General features: G+C 44.8%; 1 protein-coding gene across 14 annotated transcripts in view; it reads right to left on the bottom strand.

Moving 5' to 3' along the window:
• The window catches only part of LOC139048606 (zinc finger protein 239-like), an 81,944-nt gene that overhangs the window by 19,287 nt on the left and 36,743 nt on the right, over positions 1 to 25,914 (bottom strand). Inside the window, exons 4-5 of one of the 14 annotated variants that reach the window (XR_011507803.1) lie at positions 3,158 to 3,715; positions 723 to 802 (exon numbers count right to left, since the gene is read on the bottom strand). The exons of 11 other annotated variants lie outside the window; for them this stretch is intronic. The gene's annotated coding sequence lies outside the window, so the exon portion shown is untranslated. The remainder of the gene's footprint in view (positions 1 to 722; positions 803 to 3,157; positions 3,716 to 25,914) is intronic. 2 more of the 14 variants (XR_011507804.1, XR_011507805.1) reach the window with 2 other exon arrangements.

Genomic DNA, 25,914 nt, shown 5'->3' with positions numbered 1-25,914 from the left:
AAGGTATTTGTACGACGAGACAACTGAGAGAGGGCTATTATTCAGGAAATATGTATGCAGATTAGTAGTATTAGTACGCTGTGATACCCGCATGCATTTACATTTGCTTAGGTTAAGCTTCATAGACCACTTGTTACACCATAACAGAACGTTATTAATGTCGTCTTGGAGTTTACGAGAATCATTCAGGTCAGTAATTTTATTATATATAACGCAGTCATCAGCAAAAAGTCTAATAGTTGAAAATTTCACACAGCAAGCAAGATCATTAATATAGATTAGAAAAAGTAGAGGACCGAGAACCGACCCTTGCGGCACGCCTGACGTTACCGCGAGGGGCGCAGACGACGAATTGTTAGCGATTACGTATTGTGTTCTATCAGCAAGAAAGTTTTTATCCAGTCCAGTACTAGCGGGTCAATGTTAAGAAGGCTAAGTTTATAGATTAGTAGGTTATGGGATACGGTATCGAAGGCTTTAGCAAAATCGATAAAGATGCAATCGGTGTCAAATCCTAAGTCGGTGTTAGAAAAGAGGTCGTTAGTAAAGCAAGCTAGTTGCGTTTCGCAGGAGAAGGATTTCCTAAAGCCATGCTGACTGTTGTTAAAGAAAGAGTTCGTCTCAAGAAAATCAACTATGTGGGAATATATTATGTGCTCCAGAATCTTACAGGAAATGCTCGTTAGTGATATGGGACGGTAGTTTTCGGGACAATGTGTTACCTGATTTGTGAACAGGAACCACCTTCCCCACCTTCCAGTCGCTTGGTAGTGATGAGCAGTGTAATGATTGTTGGAATATCCTAGAAAGAATAATTGATGAATACAGTTCAGTACACTTTAGTATTTTTGAATTAATTTCATCTGAACACGCCGAAGAGGATATTTTCAAATTACCGATTAGTTTTCTAATGCCCACCCAGTCTATAAGAATTGAATCCATTGGGGTATCACAAATTGTCCTTGAAGGTGGCAAAAGCATAGGTGCAGCGTCATGAAAAAAGGAAGCAAAGATTTTGTTAAAAATTGTGCAACACTGATCACTTTGAACAGGGGTGTTAGACTGGGACAATTGTATTGCGGCTGGTGTATTACCACGAACATTCCAGAATTTACGTCGGTTGACATGTAAGTATGATGGTAATGAAATGTTGAAAAAGGCTTGCTTAGCTTGGGAAATGGCGCTACAATATTCATCGTTGATGCGGTGATATTCGGACCAACGAATCGGGTTGTTAGAGTTTTTTGCGGAACGAAATAACCGTTTTTTCTTGTTCCGAAGACGGCGCAAGGTGGCCGTAAACCAAGGCGACTGGGGATTACAGTGTACTTTTCGTTGCGGAGCATATTTTCGAATTAGGAATAACAGTTTGCATTTATAAAGGGACCAGTTTTCTTCAAGTGTTCGTTGGTCGAAATCGGGCATCACTGCATCCATAAAATGCTCCATTTCTTGCGTAATTGCGGGAATATCAGCTTTGGAATAATCGCAAATTGTCTTAACCTTCTTTGTGTAGGAAAAGCGTGTTTTTAAATCAAACTGCAGCAATGAATGATCACTTATCCCAGGAAGATAAGTTAAGGAGGAAACTAGGTCGGGGGTAGTAGACAGCACTAGGTCAAGTGTGTTAGAAGATGTTGGAGTGACTCGGGTTGGTTTGTGGACCAGCTGTGTTAAGTTGAAGTCAAAGCACAAATTTAAGAATTCAATGGACTCGGCTGAAGTACGTTTAAAATTAACACAGTCAGTCTCCCATATTATATCTGGAAAATTAAAGTCCCCCAAAAAAAATAACGGAGAGTTGAGAAACCTAACAATCAATTTGTTAAGGACATCATGGAAATCTGCAGAAAATGCAGAGGACGAAGTTGGTGGTCTATAACATGCACAGAATATAAAGGGACGGTCTGAAATGCTCACGCGCACACAGACTAATTCTAGGGGTGATGTAATGTCAATAACAGATGAATTTAGGTTATCTTTGATGGCAATCAAAACGCCCCCTCCTGACCGGATATCGCGGTCACACCTGTAGATGTTATAAGCACTTTCGCAGTCGAATATTTCACTGTTCTTTATTTTCGCGGAAAGCCAAGTTTCAGTAAGGACAATGACGTCAGCGGAGCAAGAATCGATAGTTGAAGATAAAGCTGTTCGCTTGTTGGAAACGCTACGCACATTAGTGAAAAGAACAGACACGCTATTTTGACAAGGTCGACTCGAAGATAGCTATGCAGACTGAGAGGAAGGATTTATAGGACCTGTGGCATCGTTATTTACTTCAGCGGCGAAATCGGAAGAATGGAGTTCGCAGATAGTATCGGTGACAGAAGAATACACATAGGTTTTCTTGTTCATGACTAATTTATTTGTCCGCAAAGAAAATGATTGCCCGCTAGCTTTTCCGAATTCAATTAGTTTCTTTCGAGATTGGCGTGTAGCCCTGCAGAAATCTTCTCCCACCGATATTTTTGTGGCCTTTAGTAGGCGTTTCAGTGACAGGATCTTTTCTCTTGTTTTTAATGATGAAAACTTGATAATAATGGGGCGAGTCTTGCCGACCACAAGAGCCAAGACGATGTGCCCTAGCAATCGCTTCATCAGATATTTCTAATTTCAGATGGTTTTTAATAAGATCGCGCACGAGGATTTCAGTTTGTGCCCATGTTTCCGAAGCGTTATCAACAACCCCATACAACAAAAGGTTGTCCCTCCGGGATCGATCCTCCAAGTCGTCAAGCCTTGATTTTAATTCAGAGTTTTCGGTACTAATGGCAGTAGTAACTATTTTGGATATGTCCGTGGGAGGCGTGGAAGATTGAAGTGTTTCCACAACTGTTTCAAGGGTTAGCAATCTGGTTGACAGGTCCGACACTTTGTGAGTGAGGGCTTCTTGGGTTGCTTTAAGTTCCGAAAAGGAAAGAAACACGTCTTCATGACGGGACTCAGCTAAAGTGGATAAAGCAGCAATGGCAGCAAGGACTGGGCTAGTTACATCATCAGGCCCAGGATTCGTCTCTACATCCCCGCAGAGAACGAGCAGTTTAGAAACGAGCACACAATCACAAAGAATGGTATATAACACACTCGGGCACGGCAGGAGCAGCAAAAAGACGTTATTTGAACGCTTGCAATGCAGTGACGGACTGCCACTAACCTGCACATAGAAGAAGGAGACATTGAGCGGCGAGCGCATTTTGGCTGCTCCTCCGTACCCACTGAAGGCGGCTAGGCCGTGCCAGTCCTTTAAGTAATGGCACCGTTGTGACGTTGCGCGTGACGTGTTGAAGAGGGAGGCGTGGCAGGTCTCATGGCGATGACGACAGCAGAACCCACACTGCTCGGCTGATGTCGAAGATGGAAGCACTCGTGCTGACGATATCTGGTAATCAGCAGCTTGTGGTACCGAGCCTAGCGATCCGCCAAAGAAGAAAATCTGCACATAGAAGAAGGAGACATTGAGCGGCGAGCGCATTTTGGCTGCTCCTCCGTGCCCACTGAAGGCGGCTATGCCGTGCCAGTCCTTTAAGTAGTGGCACCGCTGTGACGTTGCGCGTGACGTGTTGAAGAGGGAGGCGTGGCAGGTCTCATGGCGATGACGACAGCAGAACCCACACTGCTCGGCTGATGTCGAAGATGGAAGCACTCGTGCTGACGATATCTGGTAATCAGCAGCTTGTGGTACCGAGCCTAGCGATCCGCCAAAGAAGAAAATCTGCACATAGAAGGAGACATTGAGCGGCGAGCGCATTTTGGCTGCTCCTCCGTGCCCACTCAAGTGCCCACTTTAAAGTGACTTTACAGCTGACTCTATGACATATGCTCATAACTGTACTCTCTGCATACTTGCCAACTCTCCTTAATTTTTCGTTGCGACACTTGTGTCAAGCTTTATGAAAAAATAGGTTCAGTTTGTGAAAACCTTTGAAGGAGCTGAAGAAAGAGGCTGTTCCAGATGACAAAAAATGCATATAAAGAGACGATAGCGACAGTATCTGTATTGCTGCTTTGTGGAAGTGCTAGTCGCCACATATTAGTGGGGTACTTGCTTCGAGCAAAATTATTTGGAGAAGTTCCTGATGCAAGTGAAGTCCTCAACAACACTCACTGGAAAAGTCACTGTTATCTCAAGATTATGTGCTGCTTGTCATTCTCAAGGTGAATTATTTAAAGGGACCCTGAAACGCTTTTGACGATTTTCTACAAACGTACTGAGTCGTTAGAGTAGTCCTTCTGATCATTAATTGACACATCTTAGTGCTCTGCATAAAGCGTGTAATTTATTATAAGGTTTTAAAAATGCACATCACTGCCGATCGCAGCGCACTGCTCGGCGGAATTTTAAGCAGCCCCTACCCATATGACGTCAGTAGGGCGAGCTATCCGATTGGCTGAACAGGACGCGTGATCGATAATTTTTCCAACTTTATGGTAAACAAATGATCTTCGTAATAGTTGGAATGTTAGTTAATTTGTTTTTATAAAAAGAAAGTAACATAAAGAAAATGCACAAGAACAATTTTTCAGTACACTTAAGCACTTCCGACACACAGCAAGTGTCGTCTGCTTGTGTTACAACGTACTCCATTTTGACGAGAGCTCCGCGGTTAGAGTTGGTCTCAGTCTTTTCGCGAGCCCTATGATTCGACTTTGTTGCCTTGTGGACTGCAAACGTAGCGACTGGTAATATGTCAAGCTGCGACATCGTGTCCCTCTGCAAGGCAGCGTACGAGCGAACTGGCTGCTGCGCATCGGACTGCCGCTATCCGATCGGCGCCAGGATTTGCGCGTTTCTGGCCGTCACTTTACACCGGAAGATTACTAACGCAATAGCGTTTCGCGAGTCCCGTATTAGGGCAAACGTAAGCGCAAGGGGGCAGGGTCTGGCCGCTTGACTGTGCCGTAACGGGATGACCCGAGATCAGCAGAAGGGCAAATGTGAATGGTCAGCATGGTGCAGCCACCTGGTGGCATAGAGCTCAACAATACACAGTAGCAGCAACGAAGCGTATTCTTCTTTGCTGCTGGTGCGTATATTGCGCAGGAGTGTAATCAACACGTTGTTTTTATAAATGTTTAAAATATTTTACACTTGGTTAGAACAATGTTAGCGCTTTGTTTAGCTGGATAAGCGCTGCGCCAACAAGTGTCTGGACCATGCAGACCGATCAGGCCGCTCACGTACGTCTACGCCAAAGTTCCTTCATCAGCTTGAGTTTATGCCTCCAGTCATTTGCGGAAATGACCAGCTTGCCTGTGGTTAACGGAATACCAGACACGTTCGGCGCTACGACAGAATGCTCGCAACGCACGCTGCTTCGATAGCTCTCGCTTGGGGTCGACAGCCAAGCGGCTAGCGGAGAGGTTTCGCGCGGGCGGGGGCGGGCTCCAAAACAACCGGAAGTGGACGATGTGACGTCGCATCGTGACGCAGGACCAGTGAAGGCGGAGCTTAGCCCCGCTCGCTCGGCGAACGAGTTAAGGAGGAAAAGTATGGCTGGGGAGGAGGGTAACTTCTAATCGCTTGTAGCTCCATTAATACGCAACGCTTCACTTAAATTGTGGCGCGAATGTTCTACTTAAGCTGTACCCTACGCGCCAACAAAATTTGTCCGAACCATTTCAGGGGCCCTTTAACAAAGTGTGTAGTGGACAACGTAGGCTGAGGATGATGTATGCATCCTATAAATTGTGTTCGCTCAGGGCATGCTTAAAAGGACAGAGAACTGCCCAGGAAATGCCATGATTTTGGTAAAAATGAGATTACCAACGAATCGCACATGCCGTTTGTGGTTTAAATAGGAATCACAATATTAAATTGGTACAGAAAGTCACTAAAAATGGCTTGCTTTGCAGTGACACTGTGGTATTAAGGCTGGATTATTACCAGGTGACCACACAATACTATACATAGCGCTCCACACCTATTGTTTAAAATCGATTTTTTTATATTGCATAGGAATTTGCACTTTAAGTGTATTACAATTTAAGGAAATGTTATGCTTATATGTGGCAATACTTACGAAGCAACAAGTAGAACTGTGCAGATCCATGGCGGTTCTACCATCATGGTAGCACACATTATGATGCTTCACATGCTAGTTTGCATAAATCTAAGTTCTGATTGTGCACTAAAGTTATTTTCTTGAGCTTGCTCAGATTTTCAAGAGTCGACATGCTTCCAAACGACAACATGCTGAACCACGCATCATGCAAAATTACTGTTCAGTTACGAGTGTTGTTTTGCGTCCGAAAGATTGGCTTGGCTAAAGAAATGGCTTCACTTGCATATGAAGAGATGATGGCGACAGTATCTACCCAAGTGGTTTGACAGGAAACAACATGATGTAATGGTTATTACGGAAATAATGCGGCATGGAACCATGGACTGCATGAACATCATCTTGATAACAAAAGATTAATTTGCTATGGCTATGACCACACTCTTCATATGGTTCTCCCAAAAGCCCCCGTACGATTGCTATCGGACTTGCGTCTTACTGACCTTCAGGTAGAAAAATTCTGATAAAAAATGCTCTACAACACTTTCCGTGTAGCATTTCAGTATTCAACACTTTGAGTAGTAAGCTTTCCTTCGCAAAAAAAGTTTAAAAAATGGGTACCATATATATGATATATTGGACCACAAAAAACATGTTGTAGCAGTCGAGAAAATGGAACAGCGAGGAATGGATCAATGGGGTTCCACTGTGTTGTAATTCCATGTTCTAATACATCAATTCACATGAGTAGCCTGCTGTACTGCAGTGTCTTAAAAAGCCCCTCACCAGGTCACGAAGCAAATTTTGGTTACACAATGGAAGTTGTTACATGCCCTCTCAAGGAGTGTTCTACAGCAAGAATTTTTCCAATTAATACATTAATAGCAGAGACACAAATATTTGAAGTTCCACGAGCCCATGATTTAGGACGCAAGCATTTCCACCAACATGGACACTCTCTCCACTTGCCCCCTTCCAGCATTCACAAGTGAAATTTCTTCCATTCTCTCATAGCAGAACAGGTGGATTGCGTGACGGATGTGTCCCGGCCCCACCTTCTTTCTTTCTTACTGTTCCACTCTTGCATTGTTGCTGAATGGCGCATTTCCGGTGATGGTCTCACGCATGAGCTGTTGGGTTTGTCTCATTATGCGTAGTGCACGATTTTGTACAGTCTACATCAGAACACCTGATTAGTGGCACAAGTCACCAGCACTGAGGCAGACGCAAGTGGATCAAAGAGCACAATTGTGCATTGGACTTAGGTAAAAAATGGCAGATAGTTTCGTTTTCTACATGAAACGACTGCACATTGCAGGAACAGGCAGACGAAACAAACATATGCCCCCCTAGCTACAGCACGAAGTAAAACAAAAACTCACAGACATTCGGTTTGTAGGTTTTATAATTTCTCTAAACTTCAAATCGTCTATTGAAGCAACAGATCAAACAAATGGCTGATGTTGCTTTGAATTATTCCCGAAGGCATGTGTCACTGTGTGTGATGTCACAGCACTGCAATTTGCGTACCGCCGCTTGTGAGATTGACGTCGATTCATCGACTGAGAATGCAACGCCCATGACGAGAAGGGCACATGGTGTTTGGTTTGAAGTTTCAGCCTTTTCATGGTGCTTAGTGGTGTAATATTTTTCGGACACAATCGCTAGTGTGCAATGTATGCACTGGGCTCGTCAGGTTAAAATGGCCGGACTTGAAGCCCTTTAAAGCTGCTCTTCTTCGAAAAGCTCTGACTTCCCTCCCATGTGCTTGCACTTAATGAGAGCGCACAGGATGCCAGTCATATAGTCACAACAGTCACAATGGTAGAGGCAGCTCTGCTGCGATTTCTTGTGCTTGACTATTGGTGAGAAATCATTATGCCTCCCTGCCCACACAATCATAAAAAGTAATTGGATCAGCCAATTGCATATCATTTTTTTCAAGATCCAATTATAGAAAAAGATCCTACACAATCTTCATTTATGGCTCATTCTTTACTTATGCAAAATAATCAAGATTTACGGTGTCATGGAGGAAATTAAGTTTGTTTGCTGCAGCATGCATGTTAGGAAGAGAATCACTAAAGTTGTGTTACTCTACTTCTCTTTGGTCACATTAGTTTAATATAAGAAACCAAGAAAATGCAAAAGTAAGCCTCCGCTCAGCACAGTGAGCTTTTGGTACTCCACTGTTAGCACTATTCAATCGCTTTTGTTAAATGAGTCTTTAGCTTCACTCCTTAGTCATCAATCTTGTCCTGCTTAGTTCAATTAAAATTTTGCAATCATTGCTTTCTTGATTGTTTATATATAATATTGCATTTTGAAAAAAATATTTTTATTTTTTCCTTCGGGTTAAAGTATGTTCATGTTTTGTATTTATTCTCACTAGAGCAAAAAAACTTTTGATATGCATATGCATTAATCCTAGTAGTACAATCGACTCCGACCATAATGAACTTGCAACTGGGACTAATTAGTATGACATAGTTCTGTTTACTGCACTATACTGCTACACAAAAGACAAAATAAAACAAACTGACACACATTGTGAACAAGTGCATACGTTTCTCTTATTTTGTGCTCTGTTTAAAGGTATAGTTCAGTAAACAGAACAATGTCGACAGACAAACTTTATGACTTGTCAACGTCGACTAGAAATACTAACAACTCGCTCGAAAGTTCTTGGAAACTAGCAACCACTTTGCAGCACTGGTCAGAACACTTTTCACTATGGTCACAGGGACTGTGGAAACAAGCAGACAAGAACCATGGACAGCCCTACCGTCCCCCCCCCTCCCCCGCCCACCAGAAGCAGTTTCGGATTATTCCCTTCTTAATGTAAGCTCAGATGCTGCAACGTCAGCTGTCATTTTCTGTGCACGACTTGATAATTTCCACTTGCACGTTGAACGACCGATTCTGCCACTTCCCACTAGCCATCATGTAAAAACAAAAAACACAAAAGCGAAAACAACACAACGAAGCAATGACGATAGCTGTGTGAGTGAGCGCAGCACGGCAGGCCAGGATCACTCCTTGTAGGGGGGGAGGCGCCCACCCCTGGCGTGGTTGCACAGTTATACGGCGGGCTAGCTAGGCCCTATTTAGCTCACTGTTGTGGTAGAGCTGCACAGGCGCAGATGGGCTAAACAACCTTTTTTAGGTGGTGTTGGCAGCTCCCTCGCCCGCAGTGCAGGAAAGCATACTTCTGAGGTATTATGGTGCTTTTTGAAATTCAATATATCAGCAGTGGCTGCTATTTTTGTTCGATGTAACCATAATTCTTGCAATACATTCTCATGGTAGCTTAATGGTGAAAGAAATTGTTCTATATAAAGAATAATTCGATGTAAACATGTTCAATATTTATTCAGGTTCAACCGCACACATCACAGAAAAGTCAAACCCTTCATCCTTGTAAATGCTGCGCCCCCTTGTAAGGAGCCTGTAGCTACATGTTGGTCCCACTGGGCTCCTAAATCATCACTCAGAACAGAACCAAGCGATATCAATGAATGAACTGGCATGTGGGAAAATGCTATAATATACATCCCAAAAAATTGTCATTTTTATTTTCAGAGAACTCGATTATATGCAGTTACTAAAGATGCTGTTTTCTTAATGTGTATAATCTGTGAGAACATGCATTCCTGGGATGTTTATTATTACTAGAGCAACTGATGTTACAAGATGATGACGCTCTCACAAAGACCCCACACTCTAGTTGTAAACCTTGACTGGGCTGTTACACAATACTCTCTGTATACAGGTTATACAGTACATAGTACACACCTGTGCTTCTTATCTAGAACACAAAGCAATGCGCAATACTACCTATGTACGTAAAATCCTGCTGCATCATTGTCGATCGTTCACATGGTTCGAGCTATTTCTTTCATCAAAATTTGTGTCGGTAAGCATGAAAACAGTCAATAAGCTTAGCAAATATATCAATACTGCATAGTGCACAATAAAGAAAAAGAAGTCCTTTACAAACAGGCAAAACCAAATACTATGCCTCATAGTAGCTTAATTCAATACAAGCAGTGCACTCCATCCATTATTGTGAAAGCCAGTATTAATGTGCCAGAGTTATGCAATTAAGAGAGTAAGAGTGAACTAAGGCCACAAGCACAGCAAAAATAAATCATATGTTAGTTATTCACGAGGAAATCGGCCTGTACACCCAAGACGGAAACGCAATACCTAAAGTAAACAAGACCAAATTCTCGGAATTATCGTTGAGGCCAACGGAGCTAACGGCGAAACCGTGAGGAAGATCAAAGGCAAAGTCACCAGCGCCATGAGACTCATAAAGAGGATAACCAAAAGACACAGGGGAATGAAGGAAGAAAACGTCAGTCGACCGATCCACTCTGTTGTGAGTCACATCGCCTACGTAGCCGCCTACCACAACTGGTACGTTGCGGAAAAGAACAAGATCAACATGCTCATAAGGAAAAACATACAAGATAGCCCTTGGCCCCCTGGAATCGACGAACACCGAACTCCTGGCCCAGCTGGGCAGACAACACCCTGGAAGAAATAGCCGAAGCACAACGCATCTCACAGCTCGAACTCTTGTTGACCACCACGACGCGAAGGCACATTATGAGCAAGCTCGGCATAACATACCACAACCAGCACGGCCAGAAGATGCAAATCCCCAACAAAATCAGAATTACCGTTACGGTGGCAAACATCCCAAGAAACGTGCACCCCTATTACAACTGAGGCAGAAGAAAGGTGAGCAACAAAATCAGAAATACCGTTATGGTGGCAAACATCCCAAGAAACGTGCACCCCTATTACAACTGAGGCAGAAGAAAGGTGAGCGCCGAGGCTCTGCTCCGTTCATTCGGCAGGGAAAGAAACGCGCGCTTTGTCGACGCAGCCCAATATCCGAAGGGTCAAAATACACCACCTTAGTCATAGACACATAGTACTCCAAAATCAGAATCATATGCAGTGTTCACACCAAACACCCGGAAATAGCGGAGGAAGTAGCGGTCGCACTGGCCCTCACAGAACAGGAATGCAAAGTCGTACTAAGCGACTCGCAAACGACAGTAAAGAATTATGCCAAAGGTAGAATTTCCAAGGAAGCCCTGTCCATTCTGGCCAAAGCGGGCAGATCCAAAACCGCGAGCTCGAGGATATTATGGTTCTCTGCGCACGTCACCACGGAAGGCGAAGCGCTCCCGAACCTAAATGAGACGGCGCACCGGACGGCACGAGACATGACCTGCTGCGCCGAATAGGGCAACACCTCTCACATGATCGCGAACACTCCTCGCTGTTCTTTCCAAGTGCCGATACAGAAATGATTATGTATCTCTCTGAGCACCGAGTTATGTCGGGCACTGAAGCCATCCGCTCCATGCCTCGCCACTTGTGCGAATTGGCACCGTGCCAGCTGTGCTGATAATGTCATTCGCAGTGCCACTCGCCTATTCTTATCTAGGTCATCCATCATCCACTGTGACAGCTGCGCCACTGACCTCATTCTTGGCGCTGTGCCAATTTTAATTGCCGAGCTTCATATATGAGCATCGCAAATCTTCAAAGTGGAGGCATATATGTTCATGTGTAATAAATTATTTAAAAAGCAGATGACGATGGTCGTCCTCAGGTGGGCGGCACCTGCAGTCCAGGATGCCATGGCCCCTCAGTGCTCGTCGCACTCTGTCCATCAGTCAAATCTGGTCCTCCCACTGCTCCGAGGCGGAGCGTTGCAAGATGGGAGGCAGTATCATGTGCGCGCACTGCAATACCATATGCTAGAGAGTGCATGGCGTGGAGCATTCTTTGCAGGCGTAGTCATAGGATGTTGGATACATCTCGTGGTACAGTGTCGTATGTGCAAATGTGTTTGTCTTTAGTCTTCTCCGCACAATGGCATCCTGTATCAATTTGCACCCACCGTGGTAGCTTAGTGGCTATGGTGTTGGGCTGCTAAGCACGAGGTCATGGGACTGAATCTCGGCCACGGTGGCTGTATTTTGATAGGGGCAAAATGCAAAAACACCCGTGTACTTAGATTTAGGTGCATGTAAAAGAGTCCGAGGTGGTCTAAATTTCAGGAGTCCCCCACTATAGCGTGCCTCATAGTCACATCGTGGTTTTAGCACGTAAAATCCCATTTCTTTTTATTTTCATCAATTTGGGGTTCGATGGAAGAAACCATCCGCCAAGTCTGTAAAGCGCCACCATTTCAGTATATCGTCTAGGTATGCCTTCGTCCAGGCCCTCTGTGGTGTGGACTCCCACTGGGTTGGCCGGGAAAGCGAGTTCTGAGGCTGCGGCATGTGCTGCCATGTACCCCACCAGGGAGTCGTGCCCTGGAGTCCAAACTATGTATAGATTGTTTTATTGGCGAGAAGGAATGTAGCCACGAACCAGCGCACCACGCCACTCTCCTCCTTGTACTGGTGTGTGCAGATCGCCATTTCTCCCATTAGGAGCTTGGAACAGTAGTGGTTTTATTGCAAATTAGTCTGATTCTAAAGTGTTCTGTCTGTGCTTGCTACGATGTCAGATGACTGAAACGTCAAAGGGCTACCATGGTGCTGTATTCAGCTGCAAAAATAACTTTCAGAAGAAAATGTGAAGTGCTTCTTCAGCCGTAGTGACTTCGTGGACAAGTGCCCACTTCGGATTGCCAGCATAAACAGAAAAGAGTTGATGACATCAGCTTCGCTGCATGTATGTACAGAAATTTTTTTTGTTCCAGTTAGTGCACGGCAACAAACTCCAAAGTGGGATCTGAACGAAAGGTGCATATTCGAGTCGGTCAGCTGTTGTGAATAGCTGAAGTCAACTATTTCTTCATGCATGCACACTAAAGTTATCCTGTTTGAATGTCTTCTAAGATTATCATGCTTGGTAACTAACATTCTGGTGGAAGTTGACCTAGTATGCATCAAGAAAACAGTACGTGCTGACTAAGAAAAGGAAGGTGCGTGTGCCAGCTACCCCTAATTCACATGGTTCGCCAATGAATCCGATTCTCACTGGCAAGCTGTCTGGCCAACGCCGCACATCGCATGCTGTATTACTTCAGAAAATAAAATTGCTGTTGCAAAGAGCAGCTAATGTTTCAGCTCACTTGCGTCGGCAAAGTGCCCTTGCACAGGCACCACTCGAGACCTAAGATTGCGCAAATTCTTTCAACACATCGCATGGATCTGGTTGATTCTGGCATATTTGCGGCCACTGTCACGCTGTTTTAACCATGTTGATAGCTCTTCTGGTCGAGTTATATTGCAGTTCTTTATTTTGTAAAGGCAATCTAGTGTGCCGGGTAAACAATGCTTAGGAAATCACACCACAAAAAATTTTAGGAGCACGAAGGCTAGCAAATCATGTTTCCTGGGAGCTTTTCAGTAGCCTGTATTGGAATGTACACTGGTGCGGCACGCCGCATGGCACACGGAGACCTCTTATTGTTGTCACCTGAGCGACCCCTTAATAGGGTTCAAGGCTACACATACAATAATAACACATTGCACATATGTTACGTATCGACCATGTTCAGACTTCACTCGACTCCTATTTCAATTAAGGGCAGAGCTGTGGCAGCGCTTCTAGACCCATCGCCATTCGATAATGTGGCTATGTCTAAGCTAAAAGCTTGGTAATAACAGGCTAATAACTTTTGTAATCCCCAAACTTGTTCACATCTCTTAGGAATATGTGAAAACTTGCCACTCGTCATCAGCAGCATGTTCGTGGTGCACCCTCTCGCGTGATCCCGCTTACCAGCATAGCACCAGACAGGCACGTACCCAGGATTTTTTTTCGGGGGGGGGGGGGGGGGGGGGCCCACCACCTCCATCATCATCATCATCATCATATTTTATGTGCACTGCAGGACGAAGGCCTCTCCCTGCGATCTCCAATTACCCCTGTCCTACGCCAACCGATTCCAACTAGCGCCCGCAAATTTCCTGATTTCATCGCTCCACCTAGTGTTTTGTCGTCCTCGATTGCGTTTCCCTTCTCTTGGTACCCATTCTGTAATCCTAATGGTCCAACGGTTATATAACCAGCGCATTACATGACCTGCCCAGCCACATTTTTTCCTCTTTATGTCAATTAGAATATCGTCTATACCCGTTCGCTCTCTGATCCAAACCACTCTCTTTCTCTCTTTACGTTATGCCTAGCAATCTTCGTTCAATCGCTCTTTGCATAATCCTTAACTTGCTCTCAAGTCTCTGCCCCATATGCACTGGCAAAATGCAGTGACTCCACACCTTACTTTTCAATAATAGTGGTAAGCTTCCCGTCAGGAGCTGGAAATGTCTGCCGTATGCGATCCAACCTATATTTATTCTTCTGTGAATTTCCTTCTCATGATCAGGATTCCCTCTGATTAATTGGCCTAGGTAAACGTACTCCTTCACAGTCTCTAGTGGCCGACTGGCCATCCTGATCTCTTGTTCCTTTGCCCGGCTATTTATCATTATTTTCATCTTCTGCATAATAATATTCAACCCCACTCTTACACTCTCTCTGTTAAGGTCTCCAATCATTCGTTGTAACTCGTCTGCATTGTTGTTGAATAGAACAATGTCATCGGCAAACCGAAGGTTGCTGAGCTATTTGCCGTCGATCTTTACTCCTAAGCCTTCCCAGTTTAATAGCTTGAATTCTTCTAAGCACGCAGAAAATAGCTTTGGAGAAATTGTGTCTCCCTGTCTGACTTCTTTCTGTATAGGTGTCTCCCTGCTTTTCTTGTGTAGAATTAAGGTAGCTGTAGAACTTCTGTAGACATTCTAACGCGAAAGACGAGTCAGTAAGACGAGAAACTATTTACAGATTATATTTACAACAACGGTTGCAGCGCTGACCGGTTAGATTCACAGCGCGAGCCCAGTTCGTTCTTCCTTCTCTTTTCTGGAGTGATGGCGCCTACACGCCTCTTTCAAACAAACAAATACCTTACGCATGTAGCAATATTTTCCAAGCTTTTTAAGTAAGCGTTCTGTACTCCTTGATTACGTAGTGCCTCTACGATTGCAGGTATCTCTACTGAATCAAATGCCTTTTCGTAATCTATATAAGCCACATAGAGAGGCTTATTGTACTCTGCAGATTTCGCGATAACCTGACTGATGACATGGATGTGATCCATGGTAATATATCTCTTCCTGAAGCCAGCCTGTTCCTTTGGTTGACAAAATCCAGTGTTAACCTTATTCTATCGGAGATTATTTTGGTGAATATTTTATATAATACTGGGAGCAAGCTAATGGTCCCATAATTGTTCAATTCTTTAACGCCTCCTTTTTTGTGAATTAGTATAATGTCTGCATTCTTCCAGTTTTCTGGGACCCCTGCAGTCGATAGACACTTCGTATAAAGAGCCGCCAGTTTTCCAAGCAATAAGTCTCCTCCATCTTTGACTAAATCGACTGTTATTCCACCTTATCCTCCCGCTCTTCATCGTTTCATGTCTTGCAGGGCCCTTCTGACCTCATCGCTAGTTATAGGAGAGTTTCTGTATGCTGTTCATTACTGTTTCTAAGTGAACTATCGTGACTCCTCTGGGTACTGTATACAGGTCAGCTTAGAATTTTTCCGCTGCTTTTACTATATCTTCGAGATTGCTGATGTTATTATCCTTCTTATCTTTTAGTGCATACATCATGGTTTGTCCTATGCCAGGTTTCCTTTTTTACTGATTTCAGGCTGCATTCATTTTTTACGGATTCTTCACTCTTTCTCATGTTATAGTTTCGAATATCAGTTATTTTCATCTTGTTGATCAGTTTTGACAGTTCCCACGATTTGCGCAACGCTATGCGGCCGCCAGTCCCATACAACCGCGTAGAGCGCCGGACTCCGCTATTCAAGACGTACTGCGCTCACTGCGGAAGGTTAGAAAAACACCCACATAAGCACAGCAGAGAAGTGGCTACGTGAGGCGGTTCGACCGATAACTGTAGAAGCGTCATTCAAAACAAGTAATTGTTCTCCACTTCTGGCGGCGTTTTCTCTACTTCCTTTTTAAATAAAAAGATGTTGATCCATAAATATTCTCATAAACAACGGTTAACTTTTTTATTATTCGTTTTTGCTTGCAGTTTCGTTGTTGCCTTAGCTCTCTCCCTTAGTAGATCGCTTAATTACTCAACTCCTTGCGATTTTTGTTTCCAGTTGCCAATTTTGCACGAAAAGCGCTATACAGTTAGGGAAAAACAGACGAGGTAACGGGCGACAGTCATCTTGCTTGTGGGTCCAAGGGTTATTGCAGGGTTCCATGATGGGCGCTCTTTCACACTATTTTATTTCCCACCTTATCTAACCCATATCACGTGTATATGGTTCCGGGCATCTGCCAGCGTAGCGGCGAGCCGTAACTCAAGGAAACAATGAAGCAAAGGGATAAGTTAAACGCAATTGGCGTTTTCTCCGGCCGCAACTCGTTCCATGAGAGTACAGACCAGCTGAGTAACAGCCGCATCCCTCTCCTGGTCCCAGGATCAGCCTAAACAAAGAAGGTTGAACTAACAAAAGCTACAGCTATGCACGTGACGGTTGAATAGATGGTGACAACTGAACGCATCTCGAGTTAATCGCGCGGGTGCGGAATCTACGAGAAGGCTTTCCTTCACATTACAAGAGATGCCGATAACTACCGCCATCTAAAAGGAGTGAAAAAGGCAGCATAATGCTGACCGATGAACAGCTGCCAAGTCTTAACATTGATCTGGCGGCGCTTTAGGAATGTGTGGGGAGTGGTGGGTAGGGGAGGGGGGGGGGTATGCCACTTGATTTCGGGGGGGGGGGGCCAGGCCCCCCCGGGCCCCCCCCCGGGCCCCCCCCCTGGGTACGTGCCTGGCACCAGACGATAGATGCCACTGTGATATTGAAATGGCAGCGTCCTCAATAAAATGGTCTATATGTCTGGGAAGTATTGGACCTTTACGGTGCGTCTAAAGCCGCAGCTCTTGACCTTCCAAGTTGGTAGGGCCCACACACCGCTTGCGAGTCTGTTGTCACCACTACTTGCTCCTTTCCCCTCACTGTGGTAGCCGCGAGGGCAATTGCGATCTCTTCGGTTGAGTCCATGTTCCGGGTGGTAACCAACGCGCCTACGAGCTGCTGTGCTCTACTGTTCATCATGCTGACTACATGCGCCTCTATCCGTCTGTACTTTGCAGCGCTCATGTAGCAGAAGTTGTCTTCGTACACGTTTCTATCTTGATTCTTGCTATTCTTATTCTCTTATGATACTCAGGATGCATGTTGTTTCATAGCTGTAATGATACCGTATTTACTCGCATAACGATCACACTTTTTTGTCAGAAAAATTGACGCAAAATTAGGGGTGCGATCAATACGTGGGTTAAATTTCCCGCGAAAGAAATAATTTTTTTTTCATCCTGCGTTTGCTGCGGGACACTAAAACAAAAATGGCGGCCAGCGGAGCAAGCCGAACGCGCTGAAAGCAATTTTTTCTTCTTCTCGGAGTATATTACGTGCATTGAAACAGTTTCTTCCGTATCAGTAATGAATAATATCGTTAATATTGGCAAGTTTGCAGCAATAACGTAGCTATATCCACTTTAAGGGGACGGAAACAGATGGGTGCGCTTAGCTGGCAGTGACATAGAAACACATGGCTGGCATGCAGCGGAAACTGCGGCATCTGTCTTCACTACTATCTGCTACTATCCTAATACGGCACGTTTCCATTAAGGGTGGGTGAATATCTTAGCTGTGTTACAAGCGTCGGCGTATGAATAGGGTACACTTTTAACGTATCAGCGTAAACGTGGCTACTATCGTTGCCGCTCGCGATTTGTTGCGTGCCCACGAGTGCAGATGAGAAGAATCGAAAGGCGCCTTTTTTGTTGTTGTTGGCCGCCACCATTATAAAGCCTACACATAATAAAGGCAAGTTTGGTTGCAGCTTTTTTTTTAGTCATGGAAGTGCGGAAAGTGATGAAAATAATGAAATGAGGCATCTACTTAATAATGTTTGGTGCGTGCAGACCGTTTGGTTTGTCGTGAAGAGTCGTTCGTGTAGCATTCGACAGATGGTAAGCGCGATCAATATTAGCTAGACTTGGCACACGACATATTGCTGCAGCAAGTTCGAGGTGCGATCATTCCACGGGAAATTTTAAAAAAATTGTATTTTGACGACAAAACTCAGGGGTGTGATCATTACGCGAGTGCGATCATTACGCAAGTAAATACGGTATTCTTTTCTTGCCTTTGTTATCTTTTTCTACTTGGTAACCCTGGCTTCTCAGGGTGTCTCTTCCCGGCTTGGTGAGTTTCAGTCTCTCGAGTTGGCTTGTTCTATGAGCTTCTGCCAGCTCTTCCCACATGTTGTCCCTTCTATGCAGCTTTCGCAGCTAAAAATGCATTTTGGAGCAGTAAAAGACATTTGGAGCAGGTTGATGGAAGTGATTGCAAATTTTATTAAACGGAGCTTTTATGGTAGGCAAGCTATGTGAAAGCAGTAACTAGTCACTCATTAATAAACTCAATCGCAACACTAATAATGCCCCCCCCCCCCCTCACTTCATTGCAGTCCTGCGACGAAGTGGTGGTGCCCAAGATGTGCTTAAAAACCACTTCAGTGACTTAGAAAAGCATGGAAGCACTAAGACATGCTATGTGCAGACTTCGGAAGCGTTCTGAGAACATTCAGAGTGGTCTCACTGCTGTAAATGTATCCTTCAAGATGGAGCGCTCTGTGAAAAACAACTATGCTGATAATACAGCACAGCCTAATATAGGTGCACCCTCCTTAACTCCCGAAATGGAAGTGGCTATTTTTATTTGTTTGTTTGTGCGTTCCTACACGGCAGTTATCTCCACATTATAAACGTCCTTTAAAATTAAAGTGTCGGTAATTTTGATAAAACAAATGCTATCTATGGAAATAGTTCGTTTGCAAAGGCAGTTTATCTGCTTTGGCAGACTGTTTTTTCGAGCAAACAGAGCTGGCAAACAAAGTGATTTGCTTTTGTTTGACGATTTATGGTATATATATTGTTATGGGGAATATTTTTTCGACAGTAAATGGCTAGCACTTGGCTAGTCAAGTCTGCACTGAACACACAGGTTTCAGCAGGTCAGCAGGTTTCAGCAGTCCGCCAGGAGACACTCTGACCCAGCCTCACTACGTCTTTGTCTTCACCACTGTTCCGTGACATTATCCCCGCCCGGTGAAGCACCGTTCCGGTGCTGGTTGTGGTCAAAATGGGTTATCACAGTCGCAACACTTCAGGTGGGAAACATGTACAGTGTCACTTTGTGGTGTAGCCGTCGATGAAGTGGATGCCATGGGAGTCATCTCATAGGTGACAGGAGTCGCCTGGCGCAGCATGCGGTAGGGCCCGACGTACCACGACATGAACTTTTAACCTTAACATGATGAGATTGGAACCAGAGAAGGACGAGTGAGCCCGGTGTCGACGATCGTAAAGGGACTTTTGTGTAGTCTGCGATGAGATTCGAGCGCGGGCTACTGTGTGCGACGAGCGCACACGTGATGGCATCTTGCGCATGGGAAGTCGTGGACATGGATGCTGGATCAGAAGGGAGCAAGGAGTCAATTGGCAATAAGGGATGGTGGCCAAAGAGTAGATAGAAGGGTGAGTAGCTGGCAGTGCCATGATCTGAGGAGTTGTATGCAAATGTGATGAAGGAAGGGCAACGGCCCAATCATGGTGATCATCAGAAATGTACATGGAAAGCATGTCGGTCACTGTACGGGTGAGACGTTGAGTGAGGTCATTGGTTTGATGGCGATATGAGCTGGTGAAGTTGTGATGAGTAGCACATTATTGAAGTAGATCGTTAACCACACGAGACAAGAAGTACCGACCGTGATCTGTGATAGGTGACGTGGAGTACCATGTTGGAGGATGACGTCGCACTTCACTTTATTTCCTTAAAGACCCCACAAGGGGGTGTTACATAAGGGGTGGGTTGTACAGAGATGCTACAAATGCCACAGGTATTTAACAAGACAGGTATATGGATACACTTTGAATAAAACGTGATGGACAGGTGATTGAAACAATGTCGTGGGGAAGGCCATTCCATTCTGAAGCTGCGCGGCAAAAAAATGATGCAGAAAAAGTAGTGGTGCCAGAACGTGGTCGGGTGACTTGAAGTGGATGGCCCGTGCGGGGGGATGTGTGAGCGGCGGGAGCGATGTAAGGTGGATGGCTGAAAGAACTGTGATAAAACTTGTGGTAAAGTGATAGTGTGGCGATCCTGCGGCGAGACGAAAGAGCGGGCAGACCAGAGTCAATCTTAAGGGATGACACGCTGATATCATATGAATAAGAAGAATGAATGAAGCGAGCAGCACGATTTTGCACTGCTTCGATAGCGTTAATCCAATAAACTTGGTGAGGGCTCCAGATTGGTGACGCGTACTCAAGTTTGGGTCGAATTAGCGATTGGTAAGCCAAAAGTCTTACGTGGTAGGGTGAGTGACGCAGATGACGTTTTAGAAATCCTAATGATCGGTTAGCCGATGAAATGATATTTGTGACATGGGTGCGCCAGGAAAGATGAGGGGTTAGTGTTACACCAAGGTATTTATAGGATTCACTTGTTTCAACTGGTATGTTAGCGATTTTATAGAGAAATTGGAGCGGGTTTTTGCAGCGGTGGAAGGAAACTAATTTACATTTGTTAGGATTAAGGCTCATTAGCCAGCGGTTACACCAGTCGAACACTTTATTAAGATCATTTTGTAGGTCTGTTTGGTCAGATATGTTAGTTATTTTGCGGCAGATAACACAGTCATCAGCGAACATCAGATGTTACATGATAAATTATTAAGCAAGTCGTTGATATGTATTAGAAATAAAAGTGGGCTGAGGACGGATCCCTGCGGCACGCCAGACATTACAGGGAGCGAGTCAGACTTGACATTGTTAAGGGAAACAAACTGAGAGCGGTTAGTCAGAAATTGGGCGATCCAGTTTAGAACGTCGTGTGGCAGATTTAGTTGAGAGAACTTCATCCGTAGACGCTTGTGTGGTACCTTATCAAAAGCCTTGGTGAAGTCAAGAAAAATAGCATCTGTTTGTAGGTTAGTGCCGAGGTTAGCATTCAGGTCGTGAAGAAAAAGGGCTAGTGGGATTCGCATGAGAGGCCTTTTAGAAATCCGTGTTGAGAGGGATTAAAAAAGCTGTTAGAATCAAGGAAATGCATGACCTGAGAGTATATGATATGTTCCATGAGATTGCAGCACACACTGGTTAGAGATATGGGGCGGTGATTTAACGGACAGACTCTGTTGCCTGCTTTGTGAACTGGAATGACCTTCCCACACTTCCAGTCATAAGGGAGAATTCCTGAGGAGTGTGACTGGGAAAACAGTAACAGTAAAAATTCGGCAGATATGTGCTTAGTGTTTTTTAAGAGCTTGGAATTTATTTCGTCCGTACCAGAAGATGACAATTTCATTTTTTCATTTAAGGACAGGATACCAGAGAAACTAATGCTTATGGGTGGCATTTCTGGTAAACTAGCGGAAAACAGTTCTGTTTCAGTAGGGTTAGGTTCATTTGTAAAGACAGACGAAAGGGCTATATTAAATATATTGGCACTTTCTGAACAACTTGCTTCTTGACCAGATTGATTAGTAAGGATAACAGGAGGGGCGTCATGTGGGTTTAGAATTTGCCAGAAACGTTTGGGTAAATCAGCAATGATTTTTGGTAGCTCAGTGTGAAAGAATGAGTATTTAGCGTTGCGCACTTCTGTTAAGTATGCTTTTTCTGCAATGTTGTATTTGTCCCATGTGCAAACACTGTTTCTAGTCTTGGTGACACGAAAAAGACGTTTCTTCTTGTTTTCAAGCGATTTTAATGACTTAGTAAACCAAGGTTTTTGGCGGGTGGGACGGAAAGTTACCTTAGGGATGAAGTCATCAGCTAATCGGTTCATTTTGTTTTTGAAGAGTGACCAGTTTTCGTTAATAGGTCGTTCCCAAAAACCATCTTGAAACGATGGAAAAAAGGTGGCCCCATAGTTCCCCTTGTCATATAGTCGAATTGTTTTCCTGCAAGCTTGGCGTATTTCGGGAGCAAAGGCAAAATTGGCATGAATTACTTTGTGGTCACTTATTTCTTTTAGAAATGTTATAGAAGACAGGCCCCGTAGATCTGTTGTTAAGATTATATCAAGAATATTGGCGGTATCGGAAGTGACTCGTGTAGGTTGTGATATCAGCTGAGTAAGATTAAAGTTAAGGCAAACGTCAAGAAATTCGTTAACTGCTTTCGCATTGGGTGCTGACGAGGTTAGGGTCATCCAATCGATATTCGGAAAGTTAGTCTCCAAAGAGAATGACGCGAGCATTAGGGTATTTAGTCGAAAGTTTTGTTAAAATATTATTAAATTCGCGTGAAAAATCTGGAGCGTGTCTAGGAGGCCTGTAGCAAACTCCTAAGAGCACCGACTGTGGTGCGGAACGACAGATTAACCATAATATTTCAAGGTCGGAGGATATTTTGATAACAGAACATGAAAGCTGTTTGTTTGCAGCAATGAGGACGCCCCCGCCGCGTGTGCCGAGACGATCCTTTCTAAAAAGGTTAAAGTTGGGCAAGTCGAATAAAACTTTGCCATTGGTGACGTCAAAGGTCAACCACGTTTCAGTTAGAATAAGTAAATTGCTACTGGATGAAGATACAAGGCTTGACACGTCATGGCGTTTAGAAAGAAAGCTGCGAATGTTTGTGAAAATAATCGAAAAAGAGAGATTAGCTTCGTGACCACGAACGGAACCATTTAATGATTTGGGGTGGGGAGGGGGTAGCTATGATTTTTCTTCGACAGTTTCGGTTGCATCGTCGATAATAATAATAATAATAATATTTGGTGTTTTACGTGCCAAAACCACTTTCTGATTATGAGGCACGCCGTAGTGGAGGACTCCGGAAATTTAGACCACCTGGGGTTCTTTAACGTGCACCTAAATCTAAGTACACGGGTGTTTTCGCATTTCGCCCCCATCGGAATGCGGCCGCCGTGGCCGGGATTCGATCCCGCGACCTCGTGCTCAGCAGCCCAACACCATAGCCACTGAGCAACCACGGCGGGTTTGCATCGTCGAATACGTAGCGTTTGGAGCCCATAAATAATGTTTTATATCGTAAAAGAAAAGGACCAGATTTTTCTTTAGCAAAAGCGAGAAGGTGCTTCCGTGCGTTCCGAACGTGAGGCGAGAAATCTTCCCCAATGCTAAAATGTGTATTTTTTAGTTGAGAGCCATTAGCGAGAACAGTTTTCTTGGTTTTAAAAGAGGTAACTTTTACTATTATGGGGCGGCACCGGTCTCACAAGTGGCGACCAAGACGGTGGGCACGCTCTATTTCCTTAGATTCAATGGCTACATTGAAATGGCCTCTGCAAAACGCAGTGATTAGCTCCTCAGACTGAGCGTTGGTCTCGGATGGCGTGTCGTCCGCTATGCCGTAAAACAAGTTAATTCGTCGGGGGGCGGTTTTCCATGTCGTCCAGCCGAGTCTCCAATACGGAGACCTGTCCAGTAGTCTGAGAGGTGCTGGTTGCAACGGTGTCTAATTCCGTTCGGAGCGTTTGAAGCTGGTGGTAGTGCGATTCTAAACTGTCGATTCTTTTGCCTAGTTCGGAAATGGTTTTATCGGTGCTTGAGAGCTGGCTCTTTAGGCTCTGCACGTCTCCAATGAGCTGGGCTTGACCAGAAGACAAGCCTTTTAGTTCATTTAGTATTTCATTTAGGGTGGGGGGTCCTGGGTTAGTTTCAATGTCTCCGGATAACATAAGTAGCAAAGAACAAACACTGTTAATACAATCAGACATGATACGAACACAGCACTGAGGGCTCGGTAGCTGAATAAGGCATCTATTGCTAGATTTTTTAGCGAAAAGGCGACACTGGTTACTGACCTGCATGGTGAACAGAAGTGGGTTAAGCCGTGTCGTGGCACAGCCACGGAGCCCACAGAGCGCGCCCGGCTGGCGGAGGCGATTTATACACAGTTGTGCCTGATGAAGTCGATGACGGTGTGACCTTGAATTCCTCTTCGAGCGTCCAGTTTCCAGGTTCCAGCGCCGCAAAAACTACAGTGGCCAACGCTGGAAGTAGGCACCAGTTGTCCACGGTGACGAGGCTAGCCGGGAAAGGGTAGTTCACGTGGATGGCTGATACCGGGCCCAGAAGAACGGGGAACAGCACGCAGGAGATAGCGCAAACGAAATCCTGCATGGTGAACAGAAGTCGGTTAAGCCGTGTCGTGGCACAGCCACCGAGCCCACCACAGTAGGAAGTCTGCTACAGTAGTACAGTAGTACAGTAGGAAGTCTGCTACATCCGTGGCGCAGCTGGTTGGCGACACTCGAATAAGTGCATATCGCGTGGTATAATCTGTAGCAACTGCAACCCATTAGTTGGCTTTCATGGAAATTGGAAAGGGGCCGAGCAAGTACAGGCCCACTCGATAAAACGGTTTGGTTGGAACGTCAACTGGCTGAAGGAGACCAGCAGGTTGAGTCACAGGTTTCTTGAGCTGCTGACACAGGTCACAAGATGTTACGTAGTGGTGAACGGAACTATAAAGGCCTTTCTTGAAGAAACATCGTCATATGCGATCATAAGTTCTGGACACATCTAAGTGCCCAAAAGTTGGGGCGTCATGAAACTGGACGAAGACATCCATACGTAGACGACGCAGGACAACTAGCAGGAGTTCTGGGCCGTCGGGGGTGCATGTTGTGGTAGTAAAGAATGTTATCCTGCACCAAGAACATGTTGAGTGAGGAGTTGAGGGTGCCCGATTGCAGACAGTCAACAAGAAAGAGCAACGATGGATCTCTACGTTGTTCGTCGGCCACATGGATGAAGTCTGTGATTGCTAAGACATAGGTGTCGGGTTCTGTTCCAGAGGAGTCAGATGGTTCTATGGGGTGACAGGATAGGCAGTCAGCGTCAGTGTGTAACTTGCCAGATTTGTACACAACAGAGAATGTGTACTCCTGTGGTCATAATGTAGTCAATATTTTGTCAACCCGGATGGTGAGAAAGGAGCCCATAATCACACAGAAACACCAGATTTCACGAAGCCATCTTTAGTCTTCCCTGCCAATGAGCGCTCCATCTTGTTATTGTTCGAAAGCTCAAACTTCTGTCTTTTCATTCCTGACCTACAATGGCCACATAGGAAAGGCGCAAGCACCAGGGGCTGGTCAGACAAAGTATACATTGCAAGCAGCCCTGCTATTGGCTCATAGTGCCAGCACGCTGAGAGGCGCCTTATGATTGGCTGTTGCTAGAGCAACAGTGCAGCAACAGCAACAGTGCAACAATGCTGCAGGTGGCATTGCTAGGCCTGCGCTGCTAGGCCTGCTTTAAAGTTGATAAGCTGTTTCTGTGTTGAAGACACCATGATTGCGAGCAGCAGTTATTCAATGCTTGATTTATTAAGAAGCTTAAAACTGGACTCGCATACAGAAAGCAAATCACAACCGTTATCTCATCATATGGCAATAAAAAGGAAGCGTTTTCTTGCAAAGATCAGATGAGCTGGTGATCGGATTGCACCGGACCATAAAAGCCTTCCACGTGTCATGGAATCCCATACTGCATTGGCAGTTTAGCTCTAGCAAAGCAACGCTCTGTGTCGTGGAGTCATGAATTGCACAAGAATGCAGAATGCAGGTGTTGCATGCATGCTATTTTACTTGGCTACCCATACAGGGCTATATAGGGTGCGTCGGTGCTTGCTTTCGCAACTCTCTCCACAGCCGTGGGTTCTTGCAGTCCAACCCCATTTATAGACTAGGTTCATCCATAACGTCACAATTAGTGGAGACTGTGCATGCGCAGCACCTAGAAATGCAAACAATACAGGATAGTGCGCATGATGCGCAATTC

This window comes from Dermacentor albipictus, chromosome 8 (assembly GCF_038994185.2).
Source record: "Dermacentor albipictus isolate Rhodes 1998 colony chromosome 8, USDA_Dalb.pri_finalv2, whole genome shotgun sequence".
Lineage (NCBI taxonomy): Eukaryota > Metazoa > Arthropoda > Arachnida > Ixodida > Ixodidae > Dermacentor > Dermacentor albipictus.
The sequence above is the reverse complement of the archived record's forward strand: the minus strand, read 5'-3'. Positions and strand labels throughout refer to the sequence as shown.